A 19,799-nucleotide genomic window follows, 5' to 3' on the forward strand; every position below is an offset into this window, starting at 1 on the left:
TAAGGGAACCTTATATGTGTTTTTCTAAAAGGGATCTTATATGGAAGCTATGATCAATTATGGACCGATCGGAAAAACATTTCACAATATTATTTCTCTGTATATGAGCAACACTTGTGCCAAACTTTATATAAATATCTTAATTTAGTAATAAGTTATGTGCGTTTAAGTTATTTCGGGATGGGACCTTGTATGGGGGCTATGACCAGTTACGGACCGATGGAAAAAAATTCTTAGTAATAAAAAATTTTAATTTTTAACTTCTAAAATTTTGTGAAGATATAGACATTACGACGGAAGTTATTAACAAAAAACCAAATTTCCGGGAATATGTACTTTTGTATGGGAGGTATATGAAATTGTGGACCGATTCTGGAGATTTTCTACAGAGATTAAGGTATTATGCGAGAATGAATGTATGCCGATTTTTTTACATTATCTTGCATAGTTTTCGGGAAAATTACATCAGAATGTATAAAAAATGCTTATTTTTTCGAAGTTGTTTCAAATTTTGATTCTTACCTTTTTCCGATGTGAACCGATTTTGCCCATTTTCAATACCAAACAACTTAGGAAAACGAAGAATATTTTGGGTGAATTTGGTTAAATTCTATTACTTCGTTCACAGACAGACGGACATAGCTACATCGTCTAAAGTCTCGGATGAATTTCTTGGTGTTACACACGGAATGACAAAATTATACACTCTATCACCACTGATGGTGATGGAGGGTATAATAATCATATTGACACTAAAATGGCTCCGACAAAATTTTAGGACTCTAACTGTTACATTATCTCAAGATAAACGAGTTTTTGTATTTAATTTATATGGGAGGTGCCGCTTCCCTCATGGGTAGTCCGCCAATTTATTACCCAAAATGTTTACATGGATGTTTAAGATTCTAACTGTAATAGTTTCCAAGATAAACAAAATTTTGTATTTAATTTATATGGTAGGTGCCACTCCCCCTAACGCTAGTCCGCTCACTTTTTATACCATATAATCATATTGACACTAAACTGCCTCCGACAAAATTTTAGGACTCTAACTGTTATATTATCTCAAATATACGAATTTTATATTTTCTTAATGTGAGCGTGGCTCCTAGCCCACTTGAAAATTCAAAATGAAGGGTAGTCTATTACCTATTCCAGACATATTGGGATACGCTGTGAAAATTTCAAGCAAATCGGTTCAACCGTTTAGTAGTCTATAGCGTTCAAACATACAAACAAACACACATTAATTTTTATATACATAGATAACAACTAATATTAATTAATAACAACTAACAGTAAAAGACAAAATGCTGAAATTTCTTATCGAGACGACCATTATAGCTGAGAAGTTTTAGGGAATTGATCTATTGCTACCACGTATTCCTATGACCACATCGAAGGAGCCATTCCATTTCAAGCGCCTGCAATTTCCTATTAGCCTAACATTTGCAATGACGATTAATAAATCTCAAGGTCAGTCCATAAAAGTTTGTGGATTTAATCTAGAAAATCCATGTTTTTTACATGGACAGCTTTACGTTGCATGTTCGTATGTAGAAAACTCCTCAGAGTTATATGTATAGATATACATATTTTAATAATTAGGTTTTAGTATTTACTTCATATGGTAGGTGTCACGTCTGCTTTTGCTGAACTCCCTATTTGTCTCAAAAAATTTTGTATTTAAACAAAAGTTACTTGTGCAAAGTTTGGGGAAGATATTGTGAAAATTTCAAGAAAATCGGTTTAGCCGTTTATATAGTCGTCTATAAAAACATACAAACGTACATTCATTTATTTTTAAATATATGAATAGAAGATATGATGTGCTTTGCTACCCTAAAGGGAATATAAATAAAATACTCTCTTCAAGATTTTGAAAATTTTAACTACAATAGTTTTCCAGATTAACAATATATTACATATGAGAGATGTCAAGTTAATTATTGTAAGTTCACCAATTTCTATCTATCTATGAAACATTTTAATTATCTAACAGTTTTCAACATATATGAAATTTTAGATAGATAGAAATTGGCGAACTTGCAATAATTTGTCCGTTATCTTCTAAATGTTCACATTAATGTCAAAGTTATTCATGTAAAATTTGAAGATTCTGCTCTAATAGTTTCTTAGATATAAGTCCATCCTTATTTCTCCAAAAGGTTCAGATTACTAAAGTAATTTGTGCAAAATTTGAAGAATCTAGTTCTATTAGTTTCCCAGTTAAACGAAATTTTGTATTTAATTCATATGGGAAGTGTCAAGTCCCCCATTGAAAGTCCTCCCGTTATTCTCTAAATGTTCAGATGAATTTCAAAGTTCTTCAAGTAAAATTTAAAGATTCTTGCTTTAATAGTTTCTCAGATATACAAATTTTTCTATTTAATTCATATGGGGTGTTTGGGATTTTTCTCAAACTAAAATTTATTAATAATTCTGAACTGAAACCTCTACTTAAAATGTCCACAAAAAATTAAAGAATTTATTTCTTATTTTCTTTTAATTTGTCATTTGTTTACAAAATTATTAATATAGACACAACGGTATTTTTATAAGTACAAGTATACGTACATTTATTTGTATAACAACGCATTTAAATGTACATACAAACCAGTGTACACTTAATAAGGTAGCCTCGTCGCTACAACAAATACAACAATACAAAAACAACAGGCGATTTGTTATTGTAGAATAATTCCATCTGTCAAAAAAAGCTGTGTGTGTAGAATGAAAAAGCAACAAATAAACACAATAAAAATATGAGTTTTTAGCAATTATTTAAATTTTTAACTATTAATATTAATATATTATATTTATTAAACGTGGAATGTCTGAAAATCATAACTATATCTATTGGGAAGACCAATTTTCCGAATTAAACGTGTTTTTTGTGAAAAGTGATTGGTCGTGTTAAAAATAGTTGAAACTGATTTGGAACGTATGCCGGAGCTAAAGATTTTCTTTTTTTATCAAGAGAGAAGGATAACAAAGACATTTAATCACAATTGACCTAGAAAACTCCTTTAAAACCATAATTTTCTTCACTTTTTAAAATTTTTACACCTTTTGCGATTTTTTTTCTATGTAAACAGGAAACAAAAGCTGATGATCAGCTGTGCGGACGAGGCTACCTTATTAAGTGTACACTGATACAAACAAACATGTAAATCTACTGCAGGTAGAAAAACAGATCATTTAGTTTTGATGATCTTTTAAATTTAAATTATTATCACTTGTTCTCTATTTTCTGCAAGAAGCAGTCAACTTTATTAAATAAAGAATTATATTGAATTTTAAAAAATTAAAAGTGTATTTTTTACATTCTGATCATGGGGATCAGAACAATATAATTAAATAAATAAAATGCTCCTACATTTAAAATGGTGCCGAAACCTGGGAACTGTCCATATAGACGGCAGTCTTGCCTACGGTATCGACAACGTACGTGCTGTACTATTATTTCCCCACGAATTTCTACTCTTCAAGCAGTAGAAGACCAGAAGAAAATATTTGCACACATCGAACGTGTGTCTACGTGTTTTCATGCCAAACCAAAGGAAGCGTTATCGAAAGGGTATGTTCAAACAATTCTGGAGGATTTGGAATACAATTTTAAAACCTTCAAAGATGGACATGAACAGACTGTCGATAGTTTTAACGTGAGCACCTGCCGCAAAGTGGGGCAGAATGGAATTTTTTTGGAAATAAATCTGTGGCGGCTCAAAGTAGGGTACCTACGACATGTAAAATTTTTAAACTTGTGCCATTTTTTTGTTTTTTACCCAAATACAAAGATTTTTATATTTTCTGAAAGCGCTTGACGAGATCTTGAAAAAACATGCTACATACTACTTATCTCTTATAATATCCGAGTTATATATATGACCTATTTTTATCAAAACTTCAACTTTGGGCGACATGTTCTAAAATCCCAAAGCTGGAATCAGAAAACTGAAAGCAGTTTTGGAAACCTCAATATGTTTTCTATTTACTCCAAAAGTATTTTCCCAGCCCTGAAAGAAATGTGGACCCTATGGGCAAAAATGTAAAAAATTCCATTTTTGGGATTTTCATTCCTATTTTTGGGAATTGCGGGATGCCCTTTGACCTTTTCAATTTTTTTGCATTTTCTTATTTGAAATGACAAATTTAACAAGCGTTGAAGATTTCATTGAGTTTTGTTCATAAATAAAGATTTTGTCATATATTACATATTTGTTAAATTTCTAAAACTATGATTTATATCAAAATTTTAATAGGGTCGCAGATAGCTACAACAATTTAGTCCATATTTATCCCTTAATATCTTTTTTTAGTTAGATATGGAAATTCTTGACCCTTTACAAAAAATTTCAAGCCAATATCTCAATTACATTCAAAAATATGTTCATTTAAACCTGTGTCCTTTAATTTCATTTTTTTCATATTTTAGTATTAAGTATGACAGAACATACATTTGATGTGGAATAAAATATTTGGACAATTTTTAAAAATTATTAAGTTAATTATTTTATTAAAGACTATAACATTGTATATACAATAAAAAATATAATTTTATTATGAGCCACGCACAACAACACCTAAATCACCCCACACAAACCACCTTTAAATCGAAATGACAAGAATTGGTATATAAGTAAACTTCTCAGATTTTAAGTACCATATTTAATAAATCTACAATAAAGATTACATTAAAGTACGAAGAGTTGTGTCCCGTTTTATGGAGTGTATCTTCAAAAGGGCCAGAAAGAATTGAAGACATTTCAATTATATAAAAAAAAAACTACATAACAAAACATGCATATCAAAAATTGAAAACTTTTTAAACTTTTGATGTAAAAAGTAAGTCTGTGTGATGGAATCAAAAGAAATTTCGATTAAAATTTTGTATTTGGATGGAAACTACTACGGAAATCTCAACTTTACAACACATCAGCAGCAGCGCCTTGCAAGTCATACGAAGACTTATGTTCAAGGTCAAAAAAAATAGGGTCACACAAAAACTTTTTCATCTCAAATGAGGAAATTGCTGATACATTTAACGAAATGCTGAAAAAGGAAAACCAACCAACCTATTAGATGCCGTACATATTGTGGGTGAAAACGACGAAAAACGGGGGAAATTAGTACTTTTGTGCATAAAAACTTATTTTTGGTTATTTTAATGCAAAAATATTTTCGATTTAGCATTCTAAAATGTCAGAAATATGTACTTAGCAAAGTGTGCGTTGCGAAAGTTGGAACAAAGCTGGTTTCAAAAATTGGGAAAAGGATAAAAAACTGAAAAAATCGGCACTTTTGTGCTTAAAACTGATTTTTTAGAAAAGTTCCGTTGTGAAAGTTTGGGGTAAAAACGAGTAATTATGTGTTAGGTACTTTTTCGGAAATGTGCAAATACCTGAGAAGTATTTTGCTGTAATCAGTCAAATATATATATTTAAGAAAAATTTAATTAAACTGGATATTTCATAAGGTCCACACCTAAATGGTTGGGCTGACTTTTAGAAATGAAACAGAGATATATCTTTACTTTGAAGTTTCATTTGATTATATCTTTATTCCAAAAATCAGAAAGGGACGAAATATGGAACGAAATTATTATTTTTTTTAAATGAAGAAACAAAAGTAATGTTTACTTATATACTTACCCCCTTATTCACAAACAAAATTTTTACTTTATAAACGGTTTATTAAATAGATTTTGTATGGAATTTGTTTGTGAATTATAAAAATTTAATAAACTAAAAAATTACAGATAAAAGAAACGAATTTTGTTGATGATATGATGTTTTTGAATTTGTGTGAATTTTAAATTTATAAATATCAATATTTTTGACAAATTAAACTTCAAGGGAAATATTTTTATTTTTGCTACATACTGTGATGAAATTACGTCTTATTTTGACAACGACTGAACCGAAATTAATGAAATTTGAACCACAAACTTCAAGACTGTTTTGGAAATAGGTATTTTTTGAAACATGAATCAGATAGGGGAAAAATTAGTACACACTTTTTCTCCAAGTCAATAAATATTATTTATTCTAAAGCCCCTAACACGACCACACAAGTAAAATGATCTGTCAAAATTTTACGTAGAAGGATACGGATGGAATTATCTTAACATAATCTATATATTTAAAAAATGTGTGTTTGTTTGTATGTTTATATGTTTGTATATTTGAACGCTAATCCTGTATGCCTGGAATAGGTAATAGGCTAATTTTCATTTCGAATTTTAAAGTGGGCGAGGAGCCACGCCCACATTAAGAAAATATAAAAATCGTATATTTGAGATAATATAACAATTAGTTTAATTTAATTTGTCGGAGGCACTTTAGTGTCAATATGATTATATGATATAAAAAGTAAGAGGACTAGCGTTAGGGGGCGTGGCACCTCCCATATAAATTAAATACAAAAATTTGTTTATCTTAAAAATTATTACAGTTGGAATCTTCAATTTTTGCACGAATAACTTCAACATTCATGTAAACATTTTGGGTAATAAATGGGCGGAATACCCATGAGGGGAGCGGCGCCTCCCATATTAATTAAATACAAAAATTCGTTTATATTGAGCTAGTGTAACAGTTAGAGTCCTAAAATTTTGTCGGAGCCACTTTAATGCCAATATTATATATATTTAGGATAAAATTTTCTATATATATAAAAATAAATGTGTGTTTGTTTGTATGTTTGAAATTATAGACCACTATACGGCTGAATCGATTTCTTGAAATTTTCCTAATTTTCAAATTCGGTTATTTAAGACAATATAACAGTTAGAGTCCTCAAATTTTGTCGGATGCACTTTAGTGTCAAGATAATTATTAAAATTCGTATGTTTAAGACAATATAACAGTTAGAGTCCTCAAATTTTGTCAGAGGCACTTTAGTGTCAATATAATTATATGGGATAAAAAGTGGGGAGACTAGCGTTAGAGGGCGAATTTAAAGAATTTTGACCTTCATTTGAACATTTATCCCCTTATTCACAAACAATATTTTTATTTCATAAATGGTTTATAAATTAGATTTTGTATGGAAATTTTGTTTTATAAAAAATTTTGTTTGTGAATAAGGGGGTAAATGTTCACATAATGTAAAATTTTAATAAGGATTTGACATCTCCCATATGAATAAAATACAAAATATTGTTGGTCTAGGAGAATATAGAACTAGACTCATCAAATTTTGCATAAATTACTTCAATATTCATCTGGACATTTTGGAGGAAAAAGGGCGGACATTCATCTGGGGAGCTGGAGAGCTTATAAGAATAACTTTGACGTTCATGCGAACATTTAGAAATTAACGGGCGGACTTTCTATATATGAATTAAATACAAAATTTCGTATATCTTGAAAACTGTTGTAAAATTCCAATTTTTCATGGATAAATAGATAGATATTGGCGGACTTGCAATAATTTTCGTCGTTACTCATATGTAACATATTGTAAATCTGGACAACTATTGTGGTTAGAATTTTCAAAACCTTTAAGTGGGTTTTTTTATTTGTACTAGAGGGTAAAACAAAGAATATTGTATATCCCAAGGCATAAGAATGTGAATTATTTTTAAAGAATAAAAGTATATATTAAATTTAAGCAAGTAAGAAATAAATTGATTATTAATGTATTATTTTGGAATTTAAATGAAATATATTATCAAGAGGAATTATAATAAACCTTTAAGAACAATTTTATAATTTAGTAAATAAATAATTTGTTGGGTTATTATGTATTTAATTTCGACTGGGGTAGCGAAGCACACCGGGTATTAGCTAGTATGTAATAAAACCTTACGACACTGAGAGAAAATACCGATGGAAAATTTGACATTCGTTTTGCATCTTTTCGTCAAAGGGATGTATTTTTATGTAAACTAAAAAAGAAAAACAGCTTTTTCCATCTTACTTTGTTATCATACGACTTTTATTCTCTTTTTTGAAATACGGATAGAATTTTATTTTACTTTTTTATTAACCAATTCGTTCCTACTGTACTCGCTTGAGTACAAAAAACAAACGATTTTATAATATAATATTACAGAGTTTTTTCTAAAATTTTATTTTTGGAATATTACTTTAGAATATAAGGAGTAAATGTTCCTAATTACAAAAGTATGAAAACATAACATAAAATTTTAAAAAAATTTTGTCAACAGAGTTTTAAAATTTTTTGATTTTGAAGAATTTTGGCCCATTCAGCGATTATTTGTTGTGCAGGGATGGGAGTATGAGTTCAAGGAGTGGACTGTAGTAGATAGGCATTGTAGACTGGCCAAAATTCTCATAAGTATATTTTTTCTCGAAGCGAAAAAATATAGGTGAGGGTTTTGGTTGGGGAATGAAACGATTATAAAATAAACAATTAGATTAGAATTAATGTATGAACGAATGAGAGTGTAGGAGTGTATGTGTGTGGGTGTGAAAGATGACTTACGTGAATGTGTCTAATGTGTGTATTTGTATTTGAACAAAAGGAAAGGTGCAACTTAAATTTCTTTAATAAATTTCAGATTTACAATATTTTATTTTAGATTTAGGTTTTAGTTTATAATTTTGTACTTTAGGATTAGTTTTAGGGGGAAAAGTGGATGTTCTTCAGTTGGTGGTTTGGTAACAAGTAAAGTTATATAAATTGCAAACTGGCCAAATGGCAAATTTGATGCTTAAATTGTAGCTACATTTGTATCTTCGAAAATTATTTATTAATTCACAATAGTAGTTCATAGTTATTTTTTTTACAATGTAATGGTTACTTATACACTAGGTATAATTCAGAGGTGGAAAAGACAATTCAATTAAGAAAACTTAAAAATAATAATACTAATAATAATAGTAAGAATAATAATAAAAAATCATTTTTAATGATTTTTTAGTATAAAATGTGAATTTTTTACATTAGGGCCGCCAGATGCATAAGTTGATGGCTGGACACATAGGATCTGAGCTAAGGACCTTATGGCTTCAGATATGACGCGTTGGTCTGGGGCCGAGGAGGACGATGTTTGGACTTGGCGATGGGATGCTGATTGTAATTGATGCTGAATGATTGATGAATGTTTGATAGAGCTGACCGATGATTAGATGATGCTGGACGACGACGGAGGGCAGATGATGATTGATGGCGGATAGCAGACGATGTTAGATGGTGGCTACCAGACGATAATTGAAGGCGGTTACGAGATGATGATTGATGGCGGCTGGCAGATGAAGCATGATTTTGGTAATAAAGCCGACTGCGAATCCCCGGGTGAAGTAGCGTATGGTGCTGCTTACCACACCTTCGCAAAGTAGGGCAGAATCGATTTTTTTTGGAAATAAATCTGACATTTCTAAACGGCTGATCCGGGATAAAATTTGGCGTGAGCGTAGCCAAGGAGTATTCGAGTTTAAGTTTTGAAGATGAACCCTGCAGATGCCCCAGGGACGGCGCTGTGGCGGCTCAAAGTAGGGTACCTACGACATGTAAAATTTTTAAACTCGTGCTAATTTTTTGTTTTTCACCCCAAATACATACTACTTATCTCTTATAATATCCGAGTTATATGCATTTAAATATTTAGTGATACAAAATTTAACATACCTTGGTCCGGCTTTTTATGGATAATGGGCGTAATTTTGGACCAAATATACAAAATCATTTACAGATCCAAAAATATACGTTTTTTAATTTAAAAATTCCAAAAATTTTAAATTTTTGCCGTTTCTTTTCCAAAAATGTGTCTTAACTCTTTTATTAATAAAATAAAAATTTTTTTAAGAACTTATAACAATTTTATAGTTTTCTAAAAGGTATCTTTACGCAGAACGCTTTGGCATAAAAACTTGTCCTATTTTTTGAAAATGTTGCCACTGCGTCCTTCCGAATATGACCTAGTTTTTATCAAAACTTAAACTTTGGGCGACATGTTCTAAAACTGAAAGCAGTTTTTGAAACCTCAATATGTTTTATATTTACTCAAAAGTATTTTCCCAGTCCTGAAAGAAATGTGGACCCTATGGGCAAAAATATAAAAAATTCCATTTTTGGGATTTTCATTCCTATTTTTGGGAATTGCGGGATGTCCTTTGAGCTTTTCAATTTTTTTTTTTGCATTTTCTTATTTGCAACGACAAATTTAACAAGCGTTGAAAATTTCATTGAGTTTTGTTCATAAATAAAGATTTTGTCATATATTACATATTTGTTTAAGTTCTAAAACTATGATTTATATCAAAATTTTAATAGGGTCGCAGAATCTACAACAATTTATTCCATATTTAACCCTTAATATCTTTTTTTAGTTAGATATGGAAATTCTCGATTCTTTACAAAAAATTTCAATTACATTCAAAAATACGTTCATTTAAACCTGTGTCCTTTAATTTCATATTTTTCATGTTTTAGTATTAAATATGGCAGAAATATTTAAATCTTATATTTAACTATTTTCTATTTGTTTGCTTATCCTTATAATTGAAAGGTCCTATTATGCTTAAATTTTCAGACTATTTTTTACCTAAATTTTTTCGACAGATCATTTCGTTCTGTTTCGTTTATGATCATGTAGGTAAAAATATATGTAGGTAAAATATAAAAAATATACTTTTTTCAATCACAAATGAGGAAATTGCTGAAAAAGGAAAACCAACCTATGAATGCCGTACATATTGCAACTATTCTTCCTAATGCATCACCAAAACGACTTAAGCGAATTGTGAAAAGTATACCAACTCCAACATCACAATCAAATTTTACTGAAGAGGAAGCAATAGCGCTTATGTTGGAACTGGGTCTCAGTCGAAATAAGTACCAAATATTAAGGAAAGCTCTGCATGAAAAAGCACACAATATATTACCATCATACAAGGCGATCCAGGAAAAAACAAGCAATCCTACCACCTATTGCTGTTAAAGATGTGGAAGCTTGTATTTATATGTCATCTTTGCTCGAAAACACAGCATCGAGAATTGTATCAGACTTTTCAGAAGACCAATTAAGGAAAATTCATAACTGTGATGTTGTCTTAATGTGTAAGTGGGACATTAGCAGACTACAAAAGTGAATTTATGTCATCATTAGTGCCATTACGAATTCATTCATATTCCCTTAATCCATCATCGTCAAGCATCGGAAATTCATTTGAAGATATATGGATCAATACAACTCCAGGTTCAAAAAATTTTTGTAGACCCATTGTATTTGAATACATAAAGGAGTCAGAGAAAACAACAAAAGATTTAGTGGAATAATTAAAAGATGAAATAAGTGCACTGGAACCCATTTGCATAAAAATAAAGGAATTCTATATTAACGTATCATATCAGCTAAGCTTAACAATGATTGATGGAAAAGTCAGCAATGCCATAACAGAAACTTCTTCCTTCTGGAGATGCTCAATATGTAATGAGAAAAAGTCGCAATTTTTAAATATAAACAAAAGCAGAACTATAAATAAAGTAGTCATGTCTTTCGGAATTTCACCACTTCATGCCAGAATACGATTTTTAAATCACTTTTTACACATAGCATACGACCTCAAATATAGAAATGTGCCAGAGAATCTTACTAAATCAACAAGAAATAATGAAGAATTGAAAGAACTGAGAGCTGCGGAAAAAAGCAGAATCCAAGAAGAATTTAAAGTTCAGGTGGGATTAAACATCGACAAACCACTTCCATGTTGCGGTAGCACAAATGACGGTAACACGGCGAGAAGGTTTTCTGTGATATGAAATTACTTCAAAAATAACTGGAATCGACAAGGAGTTGCTTCGAAGAGTTAACACTATTTTAATGGCACTGAATAGTAAACATAAAATTAATGGAAATCAATTTGGGGAATATACATCTGAAATTTCTAAATTACTTGTATCTCTGTATCCATTGATAACAGTACACAAAGTATTGTGTCATGGTCAAATAATAATTGAATCGAATATTCTTCCACTTGGAGTGTTAGCAGAAGAACCCCAGGAAGCGAGGAATCGAGATTTTAAGCATGTTCAACATGTTCAACAGAATGAAGATATTTTTAATATTTTACTTCTATCTTCTGATCCTGTTCTTTCAACTATGCGAAAAAGATGGATTTGTTATGAAACTCTATCATCTCAAAACAAGGAAGATTTAAAGGACTTATATTACCTTCTGGATATGTATACCGATATGACAGATTATTTTATATAAAATAAGTAGTGTTAGGAATTAACTATATAAGTAGGTTGTAAGAATTAAGTGTATTATGTTTAAGATGAACAGTTCAAATAAAAAAGTTATTATACTAACTGATGATATTGTATTAAATTGTGTTTTATATTTCGGTGGGCGGGAAAGGTGGTTTGTGTGGGGTGATTTAGGTGTTGTTGTGCGTGGCTCATAATAAAATTATAATTTTTTTTATTGTATATACAATGTTATAGTCTTTAATAAAATAATTAACTAAATAATTTTTAAAAATTGTCCAAATATTTTATTCAACACCAAATGTATGTTCTGTCATACTTAATACTAAAATATGAAAAAGATGAAATTAAAGGCCACAGGTTTAAATGAACATATTTTTAAATGTAATTGAGATATTGGCTTGAAATTTTTGTAAAGGGTCGAGAATTTCCATATCTAACTTAAAAATGATATTAGGGGATAAATATGGACTAAATTGTTGTAGCTATATGCGACCCTATTAAAATTTTGATATAAATCATAGTTTTAGAAATGAAACAAATATGTAATATATGACAAAATCTTTATTTATGAACAAAACTAAATGAAATTTTCAACGCTTGTTAAATTTGTCATTTCAAATAAGAAAATGCAAAAAAATTGAAAAGGTCAAAGGGCATCCCGCAATTCCCAAAAATAGGAATGAAAATCCCAAAAATGGGGTTTTTTTATATTTTTGCCCATAGGGTCCACATTTCTTTCAAGACTGGGAAAATACTTTTGAGTAAATATAAAACATATTGAGGTTTCCAAAACTGCTTTCAGTTTTCTGATCCCAGCTTTGGGATTTTAGAACATGTCGCCCAAAGTTGAAGTTTTGATAAAAAATAGGTTATACTCGGAAGGACGCAGTGGCAACATTTTCAAAAAATAGGACAAGTTTTTTACGCCAAAGCGTTCTGCGTAAAGATACCTTTTAGAAAACTATAAAATTGTAATATGTTCTAAAAGAAAATTTTATTTTATTAATAAAAGAGTTAAGACACATTTTTGGCAAAAAAAAAAAAAAAACGCCAAAAATCAAAAATTTTTTGAATTTTTAAATTAAAAAACGTATATTTTTGGATCTGTAAATGATATTGATCTGAAATTTTTTGTATATTATTGGAAATGTTGTTGTCTAACTAACAAGATTGAGTCCATTTGGTTCAAAATTACGCCCGGTATTCAAAAAAGGCGGACCCAGGTATGGTAAATTTTGTATCACTAAATTTTGAAATGCCTATAACTCGGATATTATAAGAGATAAGTAGTATGTCCAAGCATGTTTTTTCAAGATCGTCGAGCGCTTTCAGAAATCTTTGTATTTGGTGAAAAACAAAAAATTGGCACGAGTTTAAAAATTTTACATGTCGTAGGGTCCCATACTTTGAGCCACCATAGCGCCGTCCCTAGGGCATCTGCGGGGTTCCTCTTCAAAACTTAAACTCGAATACTCCTTGGCTACGCTCACGCCAAATTTTATCCCGGATCAGCCGTTTAGAAATGCCAGATTTATTTCCAAAAAATTTCGATTCTGCCCCACTGTGCTTCGGCAGGTGTCTCGAGAGGTACATGCTCGTAAGTTGTGGCTTTTTGCTAGACAGTTTACACCATAGCTGTATTTGTGAATCACATGATTTCTTGTGCGTACTTCCATGTTTATAAAATAGCGGCAAAAGCGGATTCCATGAAAATTCTTGCAGAGTCGACACTGATATAGGATAGGTTCATGCCTGCGCTGTGGAATACTTCTGCGATGTGTGGAGCTGTGAATGAAAAAGGGGTTGAATTAGTATACTGCTTTGCTGATGGTAGAATGAGGTGTATAAATGAGATATATGTGCGAGTATATATAGAATCAAGAGGTTGACCATTTAGGATAAGAATAATGAGACAAATAGGAACGGAATTTAAGAATTGTATTCATTGATTAGAGGTAAATAGCATAATTTTACATTAGGCCTCTTAATTACACCTTTCGCAGTTCTAACGCCTGCGACACAAACGTTATCATCTGTATTGGTGTATGTGTTTTCTATTCTCCCCAATCGCCACTCGCATGGAGGCAGCAAATCGTCCATGACGATTACGAGGTCACCTGACTTTAAGTTTGCTGAGAGATTTTTCCATTTATATCGTTTAAGTAGGGATTTCAAATAATCTTCCTTCCATCTAATCGCTAATTGTTGATGAATCGCTTTCAGTTTGTCCCAGCGATTAACAAGTCCTATCCTTTGGTTGGATGGTTCTGGAAAACTCATTATAGGTGAACCTTTTAAAAAGTGTCCAAGCGTTAGGGCTTTTAAGTCGGCTGGATCCTCGGACATGGCCGAAATGGGACGAGAATTAAGAATACCTTCTATTTGAGCTAGAATAGTAGCAAATTCTTCGAAATTAAATCTATATGAGCCTGCAACTCTTTTTAGGTGAAATTTAAAACTTTTGACTGCTGCTTCCCATAATTCACTAATGTGAGGAGCGTGAAGAGGGATAAATATCCATTCGAGACCATGAGTCACATATTTTTCAGCGATATCTGTTGATGCGGATTTTATAAAGGAATCAAACTCACGTCTCAGCTCCGATGAAATTACGTCCATTGTCAGAATATATCCTGAAAGGAGTCCCCGCCTCCCTATGAATCGAGAAAACGCTGCACGAAAGGCTGCTGTTGATAAGATTGAACATGCTTCTAGATGAACTGCTTTTGTGCTAAAGCAAACGAAAACGCATACGTATCCCTTTATTATCGAAGCATTTTGGAGAGTTGAGCTTTTTAATTCAAATGGACCGGCGAAGTCTATACCAGTTGTATGAAAAGGAGCTAAGAGCTTGCATCCATCGGGTGGTAACGGTGACGTTATCTGAGTACATGTCCTTTGTTTGTAAATGATACATGTCTTACAATGACGAATAATCTTTTTAACGCGAAGCTTTAATCGAGATATATAAAATTCAGTTTGGACCATTCTGCATATTAGAATACATTCTGCATGAGCTAGAAATGTTCCAAATAAAGTTCACAAAATCTAGAATTACCTGGCAATATTCTTGGGTAACGTTCATTGTAGGGTAACGATGCATTTGAAAGCCGTCCATTTGCTCGCAGAATTTTTTCCGAGTCTAAAATTGGATTAAGCGTTTTTAATGAGCTTTTGTTTGAGATTGATAGAGAATTTGATATATCTTTAATTTCTCTATGATAATGGGAATTTTGAGCTAGAGATATCAATCGCAATTTTACGAACTTAACCTCTTTCTGAGTAAGACATACCTGGGACTGAGTAAACTGTGATGTAAATTTTGAACGACTTTTATGATAAAATCGAAATACGTAAGATAAAACTCTTAAAGCTTCAATTTTTGGAAGCCTTGCTCCAGCGCAGAATGATTCGTTGCGGCTAGTGGCGGTACTTGCGTGGACGGTTGGAGTCTGTGGAGAATCAAATTCATAAAGTAAATCTAGAAGATTAGTTTTTAGAGCTTTGTAAACATCATAGCATTTATAAAAAGTGTTGGTACTTAAATACGGCACATCTTTCTCAGCGATTGAACTTTTGCGTATCATCTCATTTAATTGTTCATGACCATCTTTGAAGGTTTTAAAATTGTATTTCAAATCCTCCAGAATTGTTTGAACATACCCTTCTGATAACGCTTCCTTCGGTTTGGCATGAAAACACACGTTTGATGTGTGCAAATATTTTCTTCTGGTCTTCTACTGCTTGAATTTAGCTCGAAATTCGTGAGGAAATAATAGTACAGCACGTACGTTCTTGATACCGTAGGCAAGACGGAAGTGATATATTTAAATCACAAATTATTTGGGTATTTGTCAGTATATGGATAGTTCCCGGGTTTCGGCGCCATTTATATGTAGGAGAATTTTATTTATTTAATTACATTGTTCTGATCCAATTAAATGCGTTGATATACAAATAAATGTACGTACACTTGTACTTATAAAAATACCGTTAGGTCTATTTTAATAATTTTGTAAACAAATGACAAATTAAAAGAAAATAAGAAATAAAAAAATCTTTAATTTTTGTGGAGATTTTAAGTAGGGTTTTCAGTTCAGAATTATTAATAACTTTTAGTTTGGGAAAAATCCCAAACACTTTGATTGTCAATTTACGTTTAAATATTTTTCAGAAATGGACAATGTTTATAATGTATATGTATATATGTATTATGTATATAAAGACAAAATTCAAAATTCTGTATCTATATCATTATTTGGTAATTAATATTGTGAATCTAAATGATTTTCTGCACCTAGTATGAGAGCTATGACCAAATATGGACCGATCGTAAAACAATTTAATAGTGAATTTATGTATATAAAAGCAATATTTTTGTTAAATGTATGGATATCAATATTTGGTTATGAGTTATATTATTTCTGATTTTCGGGAGGGAACCTTGTGTGGGAGCTATGACCAATTATGAACCGATCGAAAAAACCTTTCACAATAATATTTGTATGCATATGGGCAATACGTATACCAAATTTTATATCGATATCTTATATTAGTAATGACTTATGTGCGTTTAAGTAATTTTCGCGAGGGGACCTTGGATGGGAGCTATGACCAATTATGGACCGATCCAAAAAAATCTTTCGTGGTTATATTTCTGTATATACGGGCAATACTTGTAACAAATTTTATATCGATATCTTAATTAAGTAATGAATTATGTGCGTTTAAGTGATTTTCGCGAGGGGGCCTTGTGTGGGAGATATGACCAATTATGGACCGATCGGAAAAACCTTTCACAGTAATATTTATATTCATATGAGTAATACTTATACCAAATTTTATATCGATATCTTAATTTAGTAATGAGTTATGTGCGTTTAAGTGATATTCGAGAGGGGGCCTTGTATGGGAGCTATGACCAATTGTGGACCAAAATTTTTGCTCTGAATGAATTCTTTTAATCTGTAATATTTTGTAAAGATATCGACATTTTGACGGAAGTTATTAACAAAAAACCAATTTTCCGGGAATATGTACTTTTGTATGGGAGGTATATGAAATTGTGGACCGATCCTGGCGATTTTCCGCAGGGATAAAGCCCTTGCGTAAAAACGAATGTATGTTGATTTTTGTGGAATTATCTCGAGGTTGGAATTTTTTCGAGGTTGTTTCAAATTTTGATTCATAACTTTTCCCGATGTGAACCGATTTAGCTCATTTTCAATGCCAAACTGCTTAGGATAATAGTAAATATTTTCGGTGAATTTGGTTGATCTCCATGGCTTAGTTTTAACGTGAGCGTGTTTTAAACAGACGGACAGACGGACATAGCTTAATCGACTCAGAATTTCACAAGGACCCAGAATATGTATACTTTGTTGGGTCCCAGATGAATTTTTCTTGGTGTTACACACGGAACGACAAACTTATATATACCCTCTATCACCACTTATGGTGGTGGAGGGTATAAAAAGGCTAGAACAAAATAAATTGATTTTATTTCACAATATTAACCCTTATGTCAATAGCCACATACCCGGGAATGTGTTTCATTTTTGAAGCAATATATCTCGAGATCTATGTATCGTATCGGCTTAAAATTTGAACTATGCTTTCAATACATTTTACAAAAATTAGTTGAATATATTTATTTAACCCGATTTATGACAGATTTTCTATTTTTACCTCGCGTGGTAATACCCAACATACCCCAGTATGTATAAAAATTATATGTCAGTTATCGGACAAAAATTAAGTTTCATTATAAATTTTATGTTTTATTATTAGAATTATATATATTTTTTGTATCTTATGACAAAAATTGAACTAAACAACAAATTAAGTTTCAAATACAGAGTCATGTGTCTTTATTCATAATTTTGAATGTGAAATATTTGTGAACCTTGTAACATTAACAAATATGTGCCGATTTTAATGAAATATTTTTTTATTGAATATGTAGTAAAGTAAAATTACGCTATTATGATTATAATAATTTTATTCTCATATAAACAGAAATATTTAAGTTTAAATTTAAAAATTTTAATTTTTGACCATGACTTAGCAATCTTTTTTTGCAAAAAAGTTCCCTACTAACGAAAGCAAAAACAATTTCTTTAATGGTAATCGATTAATAAATAATATATAAAAAGTTTTGTTCAATTCTCCTTCCCGGTCACTGAGTAAAAACTTCTTGAAGTCAAAATTTTACAAATTCTGCATAATGTACATTATTCGTTATAATGGTGTTTTCTTTATGTATTTTGCATACGATATTTTTGTTAATAGGAAAGCGGTCCAACTTTAGCAACAGTACTATGCTATTTCATATTTCTGAAACATTGAAAAGCTTAATAGAATATATTTTGGCTTTAGTAAAGACAATAATTGGTATTTATGCGCATTTCGCGCTTAGTCCAAGTTTTGAAAAACGTTAAAATAAAATTTTAATTTTGGATTTTGAGTAAAAAATCTACCTAGCTGCAAAATTTTATTAAAATATATTCATAAATAAAATTTTTATTGCAATTTGAAAAATTTGTATCTTTGCAAAAACTGAATAAAAAACATTTTTTAATTTTTTTTTAAAAAGCATTCCGCGAATTTTTTTAATTTTCAAAAATATATAGTTTTGAAAAATAGACAAAATTACCTTTCCATTGATATATAACATGCCAACCTAATGTTTTTTAAGCGACAAATTAATAAGGGAAAACTCAACATCTTTTAGAAAATTTACCTAGTACTATTATTTTCATCAATATATGTAACAAATTTAAGAGTTAACATTATGAATGAAAATAATAGTACTAGGTAAATTTTCTAAAAGATGTTGAGTTTTCCCTAATTAATTTGTCGCTTAAAAAACATTAAATTAAAAAATTCGCGGAATACTTAAAAAAAATAAAAAATGTTTTTTATTCAGTTTTTGCGAAGATACAAATTTTTCAAATTGCAATAAAAATTTTATTTATAAATATTTTTTAATGAAATTTTACAGATAGGTAGATTTTTTTACTCAAAATCCAAAATTAAATAAAATTTTCGAATTTTCTTATTAGAAATCCCGGAATTCCCAAAAAAGTTTTGAAAAACCCGTTACAAAATGATTAAGAACATATTGGGTCATATAAAACAGGTCACTATAATATGATATCGGCTATGCGATTTGAGAATTTTTGCTCAAAATTGAATTTTCCATAAAAAATAGGGTTTTTTTTGGAAGGACCTGGTATCAAAATTTTTTAGGTTTTGTTTCATTTATCGTATTTTATGTAAAGTCGGCTTTCCAAAAAGTATAAATTCTATATACATCTTCTTTTTAATTTTTTAAATTAAAATTCCTATAACTTTGGACTTAGTCATGATTTTTACATAATTCTTTCAGTGCTTGATATATAAACTTGTTGTTAAGCGAATAAAAGAAAAATGGCAAAAATCGGGAATATTTGGACTCGCTATTATCAAAAAACTAAAGTAAGGGCGATAAAAATTTAAGAGATAATTTACTGCTACGAGGAGATTCTATATACGACATTTTTTTAAATCGGAACTCAAATGAAGAAATAGGATCGTTTTAAAAATTCAACATAGCCGAGGTGTCCTAATTT

The sequence above is a fragment of the Lucilia cuprina genome, chromosome X (genome assembly GCF_022045245.1).
Source record: "Lucilia cuprina isolate Lc7/37 chromosome X, ASM2204524v1, whole genome shotgun sequence".
NCBI classification, from domain to species: Eukaryota; Metazoa; Arthropoda; class Insecta; order Diptera; family Calliphoridae; genus Lucilia; species Lucilia cuprina.